The 17956-nt window shown below is 36.3% G+C and overlaps 1 pseudogene; it reads left to right on the forward strand.

Moving 5' to 3' along the window:
• Positions 1-17956, forward strand: part of LOC120183108 — a 31227-nt pseudogene that overhangs the window by 6403 nt on the left and 6868 nt on the right.

Genomic DNA, 17956 nt, shown 5'->3' on the forward strand with positions numbered 1-17956 from the left:
TTTGTTTCAGGTATTTATGTTATTGATATTAATTTGTCAACATCTACTTCTTGGGTATTAGATACCGGTTGTGGTTCTCATATTTGTACATCTGTACAGGGATTGCAAAAGAGAAAGAATATGCCTAAAGGAGACGTGGACTTACGAGTGGGAAATGGAGCAAGAGTTGTTGCATTATCTATAGGGACATATGTTTTATCTTTACCTAGTGGACTTGATTTAAATTTAGAGGATTGTTATTATGTGCCTAGTTTGACTAAGAACATTATTTCTATTTCTTGTTTGGACAAAATTGGCTTTGAGATTATTATTAAGAATAATTGTTGTTCTTTTTATCTTAATAGTATTTTTTATGGTTCAGCACAATTGATTAATGGTCTCTATATTTTGGATTAAGATAAAACTATTTATAACATAAATACTAAGAGATCAAAAACAAATGACTTGAATCAAACTTATCTTTGGCATTGTCGTTTAGGCCATATAAGTGAGAAACATATATCAAAACTCCATAAAGATGGATTCTTAGATTCATTTGTTTTCGAACAATATGATGTATGCGAATTTTGCTTGTTGGGAAAAATGACTAAAGCTCCTTTTAATAGTAAAGGTGAGCGAGCAAATGATTTATTGGGGTTAATACATAGTGATGTATGTGGACCAATGAATACACAAGCCAGAGGTGGATTCCATTACTTCATTACTTTTACCGATGACTTCAGTCGGTATGGGTATATTTATCGTATGCGCCATAAATCTGAAGCCCTTGAAAAGTTTAAGGAATTTAAAAATGAAATACAAAATCAACTAGGAAAGAGTATTAAGGCACTTCGATCAGATCGAGGTGGAGAATACTTAAGAATAGAGTTTGATGAACTCCTAAAAGAATGTGGGATTGTCTCACAGCTTACACCACCTGGTACACCACAGTGGAATGGAGTTTCTGAAAGAAGGAATCGAACACTGTTAGACATGGTTCGGTCGATGATGAGTCATAGTGATCTTCTGACTTCTTTTTGGGGACATGCACTTGAAAAAGCCGCTTTCACACTAAATCGTGTTCCATCTAAATCGGTTCAAAAGACACCATACGAGATATGGATTGGGAAACGTCCCAGTATGTCTTTTATGAAGATTTGAGGTTGTGAAGCTTATATAAAACATCAGATGTCTACAAAGTTCGAACCTAAATCTTATAAGTGTATATTTGTTGGATATCCTAAAGAAACTAAGGGATATTATTTCTTCAACCCTAACGAGAACAAAGTATTTGTTGCTCGAACAGGAGTTTTTCTCGAAAGAGAATTTCTCTCAAAGAAAGGGAAGGGTAGAAATATTGAACTTGGAGAAGTTCAAGAGCAACAAATAAATGAACCTGGAGTTGAGCATGTTTCACAAGTTGTTGAGGAGCATTCAACAGATTTAGAAACAATCACTGCGTAGATCCACAAGAGAACATCGTGTACCTATGAGATTTGGATTTCTCGTTACGACACATGGAGATGTTCTTCTTATGGATCAAGATGAGCTAAGGACTTATCAAGAGGTAGTGTCTAGCCTAGACTCTGAGAAATGGCTTGAAGCCATGAGATTTGAGATGGATTCCATGTCAGTAAACCAAGTATGGACTTTGGTTGAACCACCTAAAGGGGTCAAACCTACAGGGTGTAAATGGGTTTTCAAGAAGAAAACGACATAGATGGTAATGTACAAACATACAAAGGGAGATTAGTTGCTAAAGGTTTTCGAAAAGTTCATAGTGTAGACTATGACGAAACATTCTCCCCTGTAGCTATGTTTAAGTCCATCTGGATCCTGCTCGCAATAGCTGCATTCCATGATTATGAAATCTGGCAAATGGATGACAAAACCGCCTTCCTTAATGGAAAACTTGAAGAGGATGTGTATATGACATAACCAGAAGGTTTTGTCTTTCCAGGAAACAGAGGTCTATTTATGGACTAAAGCAAGCTTCTCGAAGCTGGAATCTTCGTTTCAATGATGCAATCAAAGAGTTTGGTTTTATCAAAAATGAAGATGAGCCTTGTGTTTATAAGAAGGCTAGTGGGAGTATTGTTTCTTTCATAATCTTATATGTAGACAACATACTCGTCATAGGAAATGATATACCTACTTATAGTCTGTTAAGACTTGGTTAATTAGTTGTTTTTCTATGAAAGATTTGGGTGAGGCAGCGTATATCTTAGGAGTTAAATCTATAGAGATAGATCAAGACAACTTCTAGGTCTGAGTCAAAGTACATATATAGACAAAGTGCTGAAAAGGTTAGTATGGAAGAATCCAAGAAAGGATTTTTCCTATGAGACATGGCATTTCTCTTTCTAAGGAAATGTGTCCTTCAAGTCCTAGAAAGAGAACGGATGAATAATATTCCATATGCTTCGGCTATTGGTTCTATAATGTATGTCATGATATGTACTCGACCAGATGTATTGTATGCTCTAAGCATGACGAGTCGGTATCAAGCAAACCCTGGTGAAAATCACCGGGTTGCGATTAAAAATATCCTTAAGTACTTAAGAAGAACTAAGGATAAATTTCTTGTCTATGGAGAGGGGGAAGAGCTTAGTATAAAAGGTTATACTGATGCCAGCTTCCAAACTAACAAGGATGACTCACGATCGCAATCGGGTTTTGTGTTTGTCTTAATGGAGGTGTTGTGAGCTGGAAAAGTTCGAAGCAAGACATAGTAGATGATTCTACAATAGATGTTGAATACATTGCAGCCAGTGAAGCAACAAAAGAGGCTGTTTGGATCAAGAAGTTCATATCAGAATTAGGGGTTGTTTCTAGCATATCAGATGCTGTAGAACTCCATTGTGACAATAATGGAGCCATTGCACAAGCAAAGGAACCAAGATCTCATCAACGATCCAAACATATTCTTAGGTGCTTTCATCATTCGAGAGATCATTGATCGAGGAGATGTGGAAATATGTAGAGTACACACAGATGACAACATTGTTGATCCCTTTACAAAGCCTCTTACACAGAAGAGGCATGATCGTCACACTGAGTCACTCGGTATTAGATATGTGAGTGATTGGTCCTAGTGCTAGTGGGAGATTGTTAGAGTATGCCCAAAGACCAATAATATGATGATTGTAATAATACTTTATTTACCGATTTTATTGAATAAAGGCATTGTAGCTATTATTTTCATTTATATATGTGTTTAACATAAACTGGAAGATAATAAAGTCCATATAATGACAATTGTTATTATTAAAAGATCCCTAGTCAAGTATATTATGGGCATGGACAATAATAATACGCTTAAGACTAACATGTTATTGATTGATGACAATGAGTTGTCATTGACATAGAGATGTCAGAATTGATACATGATTATATTGTTAGATAGCAATGTATTGGATTGACCGACCATGAGCATATTCCTTGGATTATTATGTGACAGTCATAACATTGCTCATGGTGATGACTATATGTATGATCCTCAGACTTGAGATCAATACTATCCCAACATATATTGTTGTATGTTTTGATGCAGCTAAACAAGCTCCGTAACTGGTTGCTCTATAAAGACTGTTATTGAATATATCTCAATATATGTAGTGGGTGTGTATGATTAAGATATGATTTGTCCTTCCTACATAATAGGAAATATATCACATGCCACTTGATTGAGTAAGACTAGAAACACATGGCCATGCTCGAATAAGTTGATATGAGATATCATAAACTATTCGTTAATTAAAGTCTACTCTAGATATCAAGAAACAATAGATGGGTTATACAAGTGTGACTATTCCAAGACTTGTGCTTATTCTAGATATAAAGGACATAAGGATGTAATACATAAAAGAGTAATCACCAAGATGATATGTCGAATCATATTTCTTGTAACTTAGGTGACAATGATATATTGCTAGATGTCACTCATTGTATGTAATATTAGAATTGTTCTAATAATTACTGCTAACGTTACAAGAACCTACAAGGTCACACCCTAGGATTGAAATGAGCAAAGATGTACAATTTGTTGTACGTTACTAAATATATATCTAGAGTTAATTAATATATGTTTTAATAATCACGAATATTTAATTTCAATTAATTAAATATAGATTTAATTAATTTGAAATAATAAAATCCCCAATAATATTAGGGTAACTTGGATATAAGAGGATTATTAAATTCCAATTAATTAAATATAGATTTAATTAATTTGAAATAATAAAACCCTAATATGATTAGTGTAACTTGGCTATAAAAGGGTGTGTTAGGTTTAGCAGCCGTTTTTGCAACACACAAACCTTCAGCCGTTTTCTCTCAAAACAGTTTTGGGAAAAAAAATATTGCTCTCAATCGGGTGAATGAGTAGAGGCCTAGACGTGATTTCGTGGAGCCTTTCGATTCGAATCGATCTACACCACCTTATTCACTGCTGTTCTTGTGTTTTCAAGGAACCACTGTAAGTATTCGCATCTCTTCCTCCCGATTTCGGTTTTTTGTACTTGGATCGCTGGTGAGACCGTCGAGTTTTGTTTCCGCTGCGCCATGGGGTGCGCGACGGTCCCAACAATATATTGTGTTTTTAATTCACTTAAGAGAAAATTACTATTTTTCTTTACTTGTGGAATCCTTTGCACAAATGGAAAATAAAGATGCAGAACCACGTATAGAACTTTGTTGATATATGGATATTCTAATGGTAATATCTGCATGACAGAAACTTGTTACTTGTTAGATGGTTATAAGGAAATATACATACTGGTTTTTGATGCCAGATTACAAGTTATCTCTGCCCAATTAATCCTTACTTGTATTTAAGCTTGGTGGAAAGGAACTCTTCTGGTGAACCCTTGAATTCTTGTTTGAAGATGTTAGCTTTTGCTCTTATTTATCTCATTCTTATTTTTTGTGCCAGTTTATCCTCTTCAAGAAGAGGATTTGGTACATTTGTTCCATAGGTTCAACTAGAAATTGAATTTAAAGCTACTGCTCTGGTTTGCAGATTGTTAGAGGCCCTTCTTACTCCTTTGCTGCAAATATCATCGTGGAAGGATGTGTAACCTCAATAATGCATGGGCATATTGCAACCAAACTGTTGAACAGCTTTCATGTAGTCTTTCTCACAATAATTCTGAAAATGGTTCTGCATCTGGGTTCTTCAATCAACGCATGGTTTCTTGCAAGAACAATTTTGAGACCTCTTGCCTTGGAGATGAAGAAATGAAAATATACACCTTAGAGATTCTACAAATAGCTGAATTCTTAACCATTTCAGCAGAAAATGTAAGGTTAAGACCTGCAAGTAGCACTCTAAATAGTAGCGGAATTGACTTGATATGCTATGTTCGATATGGTGCTATGCCTTCAGCTACTCTACTGATTATTCTGGTAACTTAAATAAGTCCCCTTGGTCATTAACTCCCCAAAGGTTGGTCAGTGGTATATTTCTGTTCTAGCCCTCAATCTTTCGAAGGTAATTGGTGGGTCCCAAAGTAATGTCTCAAAAGTTTGCTATTCCCTTGATTTTCAAGACCTTTAAGTCCATTGGGGAAGGCTGGGCCAAACTGTTTATCTGAAAGATAAATGCTTCAGGTGGGCATTGTCAAGAAATGTGTTACATGTAATCTCTGTTCACTTGCTTCTTTATAAGTTTCATTGATTCATTTTATTTTATTTTTATTTATCTTTTAGCTTTATACTATGATGCTCCTGTGAAATTCTGTGCATTGAATAATATCATTCACATCTTTGAGGATAAATTAGATATCAGGTCTAAAGAAAAATAGAAAGAGAAATTATTTACTTGCTCGTTAGTGGTGACACAAAACTAACGATAAGAAGATGACGGTGTAAATTTCATTTGTGGGTTGGACACCATATCTTGATAGTCTGATATCAAGGACTGAAAGGGTGAAACTTCAATCAGTTTATGGCTTTAAATACTGAGGATTGTTCAAAGAAGTCTCATTTTAAGCAAGAGGGGCCAAATTTTGGTTTTGAAATTCTACCTTCTAATTGTTCACTTGGACATTGAGTAACGGGATGCAACCATTGATTTCTGATTTCCATTTTAGTGTTATTATTATTTTTAATTAGATTTATGAACAGTTTTATTCCTAGACTTTCTTTTCCTTTTGTTGATGCTCTAAGAAACTCATTGGCAGGAGTAAGTTATTGACACGCTGAGAATGGTTGAATGCAGACGGTTCTCGGGAAAGATTCCACCCCTTTTGAATCCAATTTTTTGCCATATGGTGAGAAAGTGATGATGGGTGGTTCCAATTTACGTCTTGAGCCCCTTTTAAGCAATTACTCATTTGGAGGGAGTAGATACCTGAACTTATTTTACTCTGGATATTCCTCGTGGTGCAGCTGGTGGAAATCTCCATGTTCGGCTGACGTCAGAAAAAAAGATAAATTATGAAGTATAAGATAGAAACGGTGGATTGCCATCACTTCTTAACCGGGACTTCTATTATGCAAACAAGTCAAGCAGCAGTCACGGCTCCATGTTTTTTGTATTGTACAGTTCAAGTGAAGAAATGGTCGATTTTTACATCTTGTACATTAAAGAAGGAATCTGGAATATTGCATTAAGGAATCTAAACAGCACTGGTGGCACTTCCATCGGGCAGAATACTAAGTCTATTTCACTGAAAGATGCCGAAAAGGTGCTCCTATCATGGTGATTGCAGATCTGCTCTTGATGTAAGTGGATTAACATATAGGTATTAGCCATCTCCACATTTTTATAAGTTTTTATATTAAAAAATATTTTATTTATGTGATTCCTTGCTTAAGGACACAATGAATGTCTGAAGTGCATTCTTCTTTTTCTTTGAAGAACTGAAGTGCATCTTCATTCCCTTTTAATTGCACTATTTTCTGTTTCTAAGCTTTTGTGCTTGTGACCGGAACCATGGAGGCTTTGATTGTAGTACTGAGATTGTATCACATCAAGGTAAATTCTTTTTGGGGTTTGTCGTAACCGTCTTTCGGGTGGATCTGGAATTGGATTTCGACTTAAGTAAATGTGTTAGAGTCGCCATTGATCAATTTTTTTTTTTGAAATAAAAAATTTAGGTTGACCGGACACCTTGATTTATCATCTTACCTGATCTACGTTTTACCATAAATATGTCGGGTTCGGGAGACGGTTACAGTCAAGGAAGGATTAGCACCCTTGTATTGCCCTTTCGGTACCAATTTAATTTAGCGGTTGTCTTAACTGCGAAAATTAAAAATTAAATTGAAATTTAAAGACTTGATTCGAATCACTTACCTCTGATCGATGCAAATTTCCTCTTTTAATAAAAGGTATCAAAAACAAAATTAACTAATGAAAAGGGTTAGAATAAAACAAATAAAAAAAATTAAAATTAAGGACCAAATTGATATTATTGGAAAGTTGCAAGAAATAATATGAAGTTAGGAGGGGCTAATTTGTAAAATATAAGAATCTTAAACAGGGATTAAATTGAAACAATTCAAAATTCAGGGGAAAAATTATAGCAGATGACTAAAATGAATTACACTTCAGGGACTGTAGAAATAATTTAAGAATCTACTATTCGCACTTTAGTCCTCTGTATATATAACCCCTTTTAAACCCAAAAATCATTTCTTTTTATTTTAAACCAAACACCCATCCCCCTTTCTCTCCAATGCTCTCTATTCTCCCCACTCGGCCGACGTAGCATCGCCGCCATTAATCGTTGCTCCGGCCACCACCACCGGTGGTCGAAAAAATCAAACCACCATTTTTTGAACCCTTCCAACTTCCCCGCCGAAATTGACCCCCAAACCCCATAATAATCCTTAATCGGTGTAGATCTAACGAACAAGTTTCAGTTTTTCTTACTTTTTGAGGAAAACGTTTCGTTTTTGGGTGCTTTCCTTCCAACACCGCCCCTTTACGGTCCTTGTTCCTTTTGATAGGAAAAAGCTTTGGCTTTTTCTACTTTTGATGGTATTTGGATGGGTTATTTGGTTTGATTTCCTTGCTATTTTGTGTCTTATTTGGTTTTTTGGTTTCGGGTAACTCTTGCTCTGAGATGTTCTTACTGTGGCTTTTGTTGTTCCGGTGATGTCTCTGTGTTGTTGGTTGTTTTTGTTTCGGTGATTGCTGTTTCTCAGTTTGCTCATGTGTTTTTTCGGTCCCCCCGTTCCTTGGCCTCACCAATGGCTTTTTATAGCCCAGGGTTTGGCCGTTTTGAGTCCCGAAAGGGATGGGATTCGTGGGTTGTTCGTGTTATGTTGAGCTAATCGTTCCGATTTTGTCTCATGCATGCTATTAGATAGGGATTTTCGGGATGGTTCAGTCTCGATCTCGGCCGGTTATTGGCTTCCGATCTCCACACTTTGCGTGTGGCTTACACGCACCACATGTGCGGTGCGGTGCCAATGCTATATGATTTAGGATTTAAAACCCTTCAATCTGGACCATTGATTCACGCCCGATCTTACGGCTGTGAATCGTGCGGCGTCCTTTGCTGATTACCCAAACCCTAGCTTGTTGGGTCAAGCAACTTGGGCTTCTCTGTTGGGCTCCTATCACGTCTACTAGGTCAGGCTATCCGATTGGGCTTTGATCTTCGGCTTTGGACCCTTTGAAACCGGGTTTGGACCCCTAAAAAAATAAATAAATAATAAATAATATAAACAATATAATAATAATGAAAAACTATATTATATATGTTTTTAAATGTTTTCAAAATCATTATATTTTATATGTTTCCAAATTCATTTTAAAAACTATATATTATAAGTTTTCAAAAATATTTTTTAAAACTATATATTATTTGTTTTCAAAAAAAAATTCAAAATCATATATTATATGTTTTCAAAAGTATTTTTAGAAACTATATATTATACTTTTTCAAAAGTATTTTTCAAAACTATATATTATATATGTTTAAAACAATGTTTTCAAAACTATATATTATATACGTTTCAAAAAAATGTTTTCAAAACTATATATTATATACATTTCAAAAAAAATGTTTTCAAAACTATATGTTGTATATGTTTCAAAAAAATGTTTTCAAAACTATATATTATATACGTTTCAAAAAAATGTTTTCAAAACTATAAATTATATATGTTTTCAAAAAATGTTTTCAAAATTATATATTATATATGTTTCAAAAAATGTTTTCAAAACTATATATTATATACGTTTTCAAAAAATGTTTTCAAAAACTATATTATATATGTTATATATACTAAATAAAACCCGGATGAAAATGAGTGACTACGGTTACCCCTTTTTGCCCATTATCGTGCAACGAAAATAGGGCAAAGACAAAAAGACACAAATTTTTGTTCGGTGCATATGGACTTGGAAACCAGCATGTTCCTGTGAGGGTTGTCGACTTCTAAGCTTAAAATCAAGTTCAATGTTATCGACGAATCTTTTATCAACTATCCTCTATTGCGGAGTCAAGATTTGAAAACATAGAGGACATCTTCCTGCTGTTGAGTCGTATTGCATGTTTCTTTGAACATGATATCATTCGTTTTGAAGTTGAAATCGTAGTTCAAAATTTGAATTGGAATGTTGCTTCTTGTTGCCAAATCGTAGTCAACCTTGGTTTTCTTCTTGAATTAAAGACATCGATTTGAAAATTCAACTGGAAAGTAGTTCCTCGTTGTTATTAAGCAGATGATATGCCTTTGAGCTGAATGAATCAAAATCAAAAGTTTTTCGTTGGCATATAACCCTTCTCGCTTTGAGCTATGCTGTAAATTAGGCTAGGAGATAGCTCTTTGTTGTTACGGATGACTCCGTTGTCATGAAATTAAATCGATTTATTGGGCACGATATCCTTTGTCGTGAAGTTGAGTTCAAATCGGTTTCGAGTCGAATATCCTTCGTTGTGAATTTGAAATCCAATCTTATGTAAGTTGTACCATTTCGAGAGTAATATCTTTCACTGTGAAGTTGAAATTGACTCCAACAAAAATCTGCAAAACTATGCATATATGCGATGCTATGGATGTAATGCTCTTATGTATACCTAAAATGCGTATGTGAAATATGTTATTTTAGGATTTAGAGAGAAATCTTAATCTCTTATTGTCAGTCTTGATGACTCTTGATTCTGGAATCTGAATTTCTGATTCTTGATCTTGGATTCTTCAACATGCTTAAATCTGATATATATTCTGTGAACTTGCAAAAAGAGGGTTTATTTCTAGTCTTGATTTAAACAATGTCTTTTAATGAACTAGAACCCATTATCTTGAGTATGGTGCGAAAGACCTTTATCGGCTTCTAAACACTTGTACCTTTCAGAAAATCTTTGTACAGTAATACACAATTATCTTTTCAAAAGTGAATAAACCATTCTCATTTAAATTCAATCTAAGATGCTTAAAAAGAATTGATTTTTTAGAGAAATTATCACATTTATTTATGAGGGAAAAAAGTAAATGGAAAACATTCTAAGAAGTCAATACAAATATATGCCCTAGATCTCGATAATGAGGACGCCTTTGAACTGACACACCGTTGGATGAATTTTGAGTATAGTTTTTGTCAAGGGGACTTCAAAAATGTGTTAACGTTTGGGAGAGTGTAATGTTCCTCCGAATTATTAAGTTTACAGAAGACTCGGATGTCGTGATGCTTTACTGCCTTGATCCGGGACCTTTCCCTTGCGCGAATCTAGGATCATTATCCAAGCTGCCCTTTTGGGTTTTCAGCTTGGATCCATCATTGGTTTCAAAATGCCCTTTGCGGGTTTTCATCCTAAGTGAAATATTTCTTGACTACATCTGAATTAACGAGATTAGGTAGTTCTGGCCCGTCCATTTCAGTTATGATCAACGCTCCTCCGGAGAAAGCCCTATTTACGATATAGGGCCCTTCCTAATTTGGCATTCATTTCCCTCTGTAGTCATTTTGGATTGGCCAGACCTTCTTCAGTACAAGATCTCCTTCCTGGAATTCTCTTGGGCGCATCTTATTGTTGTGTGCTCAGATCATTCATTTTTGGTAGAGCTGACCATGATGAATGGCTTTCAACATCTTTTCTTCTATTAAGTTCAATTGATCATATCGAGTTTGCACCCATTTTCCATCATCTAGTTTGACTTCTAACAAAATCCGGAGTAATGAGATCTCCACCTCAATGGGCAATACTACCTCTATCCTATATGCTAATGAAAATAAGGCTACCCCGATCGAGGTTCATACTAAAGTTCGGTAAGCAAATAGAGGAAAAGGTAATTTCTCGTGCTAATCCTTGAATGTCTCAATCGTTTTATCCACTATTTTCTTGATATTTTTGTTTGCTGCTTCTACTGCTCTATTCATCTTCGGTCTATAAGCAGTAGAGTTATGATGCTTAACATTGAATTATTCATAAGCAGCGTCCATCGTCTTATTGTTCAGGTTCGTTGTATTATCGGTAATGATTCTTTCGGGTAAACCATAGCGACAAACGATCTGCTTTTTCAAGAACTTGTAAATAGTGGACTGAGTGACACTGGCATATGACGCAGCTTCCACCCATTTGGTAAAATAGTCAATTGTATGAGAATGAACCAGTGACCATTCGAAGCTTTTGGATGGATTTGTCCAATGACATCCATGCCCCCACATAGAAAAGGGACACGGTGTCGTCATCATGTGAAGATGTTGATGCAAAAAATTTATTTTATCCCCATATATTTGGCATTTATGACATCTTCTAGCGTAATTAATGCAGTCGCCCTCTGATGTGGACCAATAGTACCCGCATCTCATAATTTGTCTTGACATCATATGGCCATTCGCATGAGTTCCACAAACTTTGGCATGTACTTCTTCTAAGATCATCTTTGCCTCTTCTGCATGTACACATCTTAACAAGACTTGATCATGACTCTTCTTGTATAAGATTTCTCCATATAGAACATTTCCAGCTGTCATCATTTTGATTGTTCTTTTATCAGTTTTGATGGCCTCTTCCGGATAGCTTTTATTCTTAATGTATTGCATGATGTCATAGTATCAAGGTTTGGTATCTTTTACATCTTCGATTTAATAATAATGAGTCGGGTACTCATACGAATACATGTCAATTGACATCATGTCAAACTCCCTGCCAGCCCTGAAGGTTGTTGCTAAGGTATCTAAAGCGTCGGCCATTTGATTTTCTTCTCTAGGCACGTAATGGAAAGTGACTTCAACAAAATCTTTAAGTAGATCCAATATGAGATTTCTGTATTCTACCAGCTTTACATCATTTGTCTCCCACTCTCCTCGGAGTTGATAGATCACTAAGGTCGAATCTTTATATATTCGTAATGTCTTTATATTTTTTCCAATAGCAACTCGAATCCTCAAAACACAAGCTTCATACTCTGTCATGTTGTTAGTGCAATTAAAGTTCAATATGCTAGTGAACGGGTAATGATTTCTTTCAGGTGAGATCAATATAGCCCCAATGTCGTGCCCTAATGCATTTGATACACCATCAAAATGCATTTTCCAGGAATCACATATAGAAGTACTTGTTTCTTCTAGATATATAGCCAACAAGTCTTCATCTATGAAGTCAAAGCCCAATGGCTTGTAATTTTTAGCAGTTCTGCTTGCCAAGAAGTCAGATATGACACTTCCCTTTATAGCTTTTTGGCTCACGTATTTGATGTCAAATTCAGATAATAGGTTCTGCCATCAGGCTAACCTTCCAGGGAGAGCACGCACACTCATCATGTATTTACCAGATCTAACTTGGAAATAAACCAGGTGGTGTGGTACATCATGTATTATAAGAGCCTTCATGTAGCCCAGACTAAAGTGCAATAAATTTTTTCAATGGGTGAATATCTAACCTTGTAATCAGTGAAATTCTTGCTCAGGTAGTAAATGACTCTTTCTTTCCTCTCGGACTCATCATGTTGGCCCATGACACATCCCATTGAATTCTCAAATATGGATAAATACAATAATAAAGGTTTGCTCGGGATGGGAGACATTAAGATAGGAGTGTGAGATAGATACTATTTTATTTTCTCGAATGTGGTCTGGCAGTCTCATCCCATGTTCCAGAGTTATTTTTTCGAAGAAGGAAGAAAATTGGGTTGCACTTGTCGGTCAGTTGAGATATGAACCATGCTATATAATTCAATCTATCTAGAAAACCTAGAACTTCTTTTTATGTTCATGGGGGAGGTAAATTCTGGATGGCTTTGACTTTATCTGGATCAATCTTGATGTCTTTCCTGCTAACCACGAAGCCTATCAACTTTCCAGATATTACCCCGAAGGTACATTTGTTTGGATTCAACCTCAACTGATACTTTCTCAATCTCTGGAAAAGTTTTCTCAAATTCTCGACATTGTCGTCTTTAGTTTGTGCCTTGACAATCATGTCGTCAACATACACTTCAATCTCTTTATGCATCATGTCATGAAACAAAGTCACCATGGCACTTTGATATGTTGCCCCAACATTCTTTAATTCGAAGGCCATCACCTTGTAGCACAATGTTCCCCATATTATGATGAATGTGGTTTTTTCAATGTCATCAGGATGTAATTTAATCTGGTTATATCCTGAGAATCCGTCCATGAATGAGAAGAAAACATTTGTTGTTGTATTATCCACCAAGGTATCTATATACGGCAAGGGAAAGTTATCTTTAGGAATTGCTTTGTTAAGGTCTCAGTAATCGACACACATGTGCACTTTTCCATCCTTTTTTGGAACTGACACTATGTTAGCCACCCACTCCAGATACTTGACCACCTGATGAAAGCCAACATCGAACTGTTTCTTGACTTCTTCTTTTATTTTAAGGAGCATTTCAGGTCTCATTCTCCTTAGCTTTTGTTGTACGGGTTTGCATTCTGGTTTGATAGGTAGGTTTTGGACTACCATATTCGTATCTAGCCCAGGCATGTCTTGCTACGATCATACAAACACATCCTTGTATTCTTGATGTAAGTCTATCAAGTTTTGTCTTGTTTCAGCTGAAAGAGTTGTGCCAATTTTAGCATCATTCTTTTCCTCTTCTGTGCCTAAATTCAAAACTTCAATTTTCTATTCATGTGGAAATATTTGTTTGTCCTCTCTTTCTACCATTCTTAATAATTCGGAAGGTAAGTTGCATTCTTCTTTATTATCACATTCATTAATTTCCCCAAGATAACTGAGCTGTTCAAAATCCACCTCCGGGTCAGAATCATCATTATCTGCATCATTAATATATAGGGACCTGAAAAGGAAAGGAGAAAAGAAATGTGTGTATGCGAGAGGAAAGTATCCCACACAGAATGAAGAAAAATTAAAATGAAATGAAGAAGGAATAAATGTTTACCGGGAAAGAAACTGCATCTTTTATTGAATATTGATAAAAAAAACCATTTATTCACTCTTACAAAAGATAACCTATTTCTCTGGGTATAGGCGAATAGGGAGAGTTTGAGTATTACTCTGAAAGGAATTTGAAAACCACAGGTAGCTCTTCAGTAGTCCAATTGTTAAGCACGAACCCAGGTGACAATGGGTGGATTCCAGATCTATCCGCATCTTCAGCATTCTCTGTAATTATGGCATTGATAATCAAGTCTTTCAAAGCAACTTCCAAATCTGGTAAGGTGGTCTTAAACACGTAGCCACCAGATTTAAATATGTGATGAAGAGGATGGAAAACCATTGGTTCCCACTGAAATTTATTCCCGGTCAATCTCGCCAATCTTCTTTCTTGGCACTTATGAATTTCCTTCCTCTTCTATTGGTGATTGGGCTGGAATCCAAGCCTGAATTGGTCTAACTTCGTGATAGGAAAAATTGGGTCAATCATTCCTTGCAAAAGACTTCCAAATCCTCTTCCTATATTGGCACCTTTTCCCTAAGTCTGCTTGATTTCCATCTTGGTGCATTCAGAGAGCCTGGGTTTGGAAATCTTATCTTCTTCAGCCACAAATGTGGTATTCACAAACTCCAGGGAGCGGAATGAACACTCTACAACCTCACTATTTACTTCTATGTAAGGGGTATCAATGGTCACACTTGCCATTATATCTTCTTCGGCATTAATGATTACAAGAGCCCCGTCAATGACAAATTTAACTTTCTGGTGCAGCGTTGATGGTACTACTCCATCTTGATGGATCCAAGGCCTTCCTAAAAGGCAGTTGTACAAAAGCATAATGTCCATCACCAAGAACTTTATGTTATAAGTAGCGGGTCCAATGGTTAGGGGTACCTCAATCTTGTTGATTACCTCCCTCTTTATCCCGTTAAATGCTCGGACCACACTCTGGCATGTTCGCATGTGGGAGGTATCCATTGGTAGCCTTTTTAGAGTGACTAGAGGCATCACATTCAGAGTAGACCCGTTGTCGATTAACACATTTGGCAAGGCATACCCTTTGCAGTGAGTTGTAATGTGTAATGCTTTAGCCCGACCTCTTCCTCCAGATGGGATTTCATCATTAGAAAATGAGATAAGATTGTCAAACTGAATATTGTTGACCAGTCTATCTAGCTTGCTAACTGGTATGTCTTGTGGTTAGAAGGTTTTATTCAAGACTTTTAGTAGTGAATCTCTATGTGCCTCCGAATTCAGTAGTACTACCAACATCGAAATGTGTGCTAGCAAATTGTGTAGTTGTCTACAACACTACACTCGCTATGCTTTAGGAATTTCAGAAATTCCACCACTTCCTCTTCTTTAATAGGTTTATTACTATTGGTTTGTCTCTCTTAAATAGCTCCAGTAGTCTCTAAGATGGATGAATTTCCTGGGAATACCACTTCCCCCTTCTAGCCCTACTTCCTGAGCACCTTCTTTCACAGTGTTTACTTGGCAATCATATTTCCAAGGCACTTGTCGATCATCTTTATAGGGAAAAGGTCTGGGTGTTGTGATCACTATCTTTGCCAGTGTCGTTTCTATCGACTGCACCTTAGGGGTGATTAATAAAGGACGGCTCATGCCGTTTCCTCTTTCAGATGAATCTAAAGTAGCACAAATATCCACTTCTAGAGTGTCATAGACTTCCTCGTAGAATTCCAACTCCTTTTCTATCCATCATAAGCTGGATCAAAGCTTTAAACTCCGAGCAATCCTACACATCATGTTCTTCTTCATTGTGGTAACAACAGCTGTTACCATCTTTACATTTTGTGTGTCGGAACGTGGTACAAGAAATCCTACTTTCACCATCTGTCTTCATACCCAGGCTAGGGGAGACGTTATTTCAGCAACACTTATTTTGACACTCTTATTCCTTTCCTCAATAATTACATTAACCCCGCTTTCTTGGTGGTTAGGCAAAAAGTTTTGTACAACATTCGGTGCTCCTAAGTTGTTGAAGTAGATCCAATTCTTGTTGCGCATTCTCTGCAAGATCCTCTTGAATGTGAGGCAGTTCTCAATAGTGTGTCCTGGAACACCGCCATGATATTCGTAATGTGCATTTTCATCATACCACCTGGGGTATGGGGGTTTCATAGGTTCCACCGAATATGGTGACACTATATGAGTGTCAAAGAGTTGATGATAAAGTTCTTTGTAAGTCATGGGAATAAGATCGAAATGTTCCCTTGAATCTTGTCTAGAAGTACCTAACAGTACATTTGCTGTTGATTTTGGGTTAGAGATTGTAACACCTTTGTTGTTGTTGTAGGTGTTGATATTGTTGACCTCTTTATCCCTCTTCTTCATAAGAGGTTCCTTGTTGGCCTCCCCTCCTTTAATCTTGTCTTGCTTTATGGCCATTTTTATCATCTCCCCAACCATAACTAGGTTAGAAAAATTTTCAGATATGATTGCAACCAGGTACCCGAAGTAAGGAGCCTTCAGTGTTTGCACAAAGAGCTTCCTGGTTTCCTTATCATCCAAATATGGATGATCTTGCACAACTAAATCCATCCATCTCTGTGAATATTGTCTGAAACTTTCGTTATGCTTCTTCTCCATACTTTGCAGCATAACTCGATCTGGTCTCATGTCGTTTACATGTTTATATTGTTCCAAGAATGACTTGGCTAGATCCTTCCAAGTCTTGATATGAGACCGGTTCAATTGGTTGTACCACTGGATGGTTGAACCAGACAGACTCTCATAAAAGTAATGAATCAGGAGTTGGTCATTTCCTACATATCATGTCATCTTTTGACAGAACATAGTAATGTGGGCTGACTAGAAGTTGTTCCCATCAAACTTATCAAACTCAGAGACCTTGAATTTCGGAAAAAGAAGCAAATTTGGGACTAAACTTAGTTCCAAGGCATAGACTCTATATTAATCGTGGTCTTCCTTAACCATTTTCATTTGGTCTTCCAACTGCTTGATATTTTCTTCCATTTTCTTTGTCTTGTATTCTTCATCAAAATTCAGTATATGGTAATCATCCGGATTATTCTCAGGGTTGGATACAGAAGTCTGTACTTTTACAGCAGACGAGGCTTTTGTTTTTGCATCAGATAAGTCACCTTGAAGCCCTGGTAAGATTCCAGGTGAGATAACCACCTGCGGGGTAGGTGACATAGTTACCCCTTCAGATATCCTTGCCCTAGGTGCACTTGCTTGATTCAATCCAGATAACTTTGCAACAATTTGATCAACCAAATACTCTTGTCTTTTGGTGATCGATCCCATAGTGCTTTGATTATCCTGACTTATTTTCTCCTCCAGCTCCCTTTGTAACCTTAGCATGTTCACTTCGAGTTGAGCTATCTTTGTTTCCATTTTCTTCTTCTTTAAACAGATATTATGAAGATGAGGTATGTCCAATGCTTGGGGTGGTATGTCTAGTGTTTGATCTTTTTTTTGATGAGATATTTTTTGTTAGTTAATGTGAATGTAAAGAAATGAAGAAAAAATAATAAATGCAAAGTATGTAGAAATGCATGATGCATGAAATGTTCAAGGTATTGATCCAAAAACGCGTCTGTTATTATAAATAATCTTTATTGGGACAAAAGTGTTATTTCTTATGATAAAAATATCTTAA

Source organism: Hibiscus syriacus, unplaced genomic scaffold (genome assembly GCF_006381635.1).
Source record: "Hibiscus syriacus cultivar Baekdansim isolate YM2019G1 unplaced genomic scaffold, ASM638163v2 tig00112738_pilon, whole genome shotgun sequence".
Taxonomy (NCBI): domain Eukaryota; kingdom Viridiplantae; phylum Streptophyta; class Magnoliopsida; order Malvales; family Malvaceae; genus Hibiscus; species Hibiscus syriacus.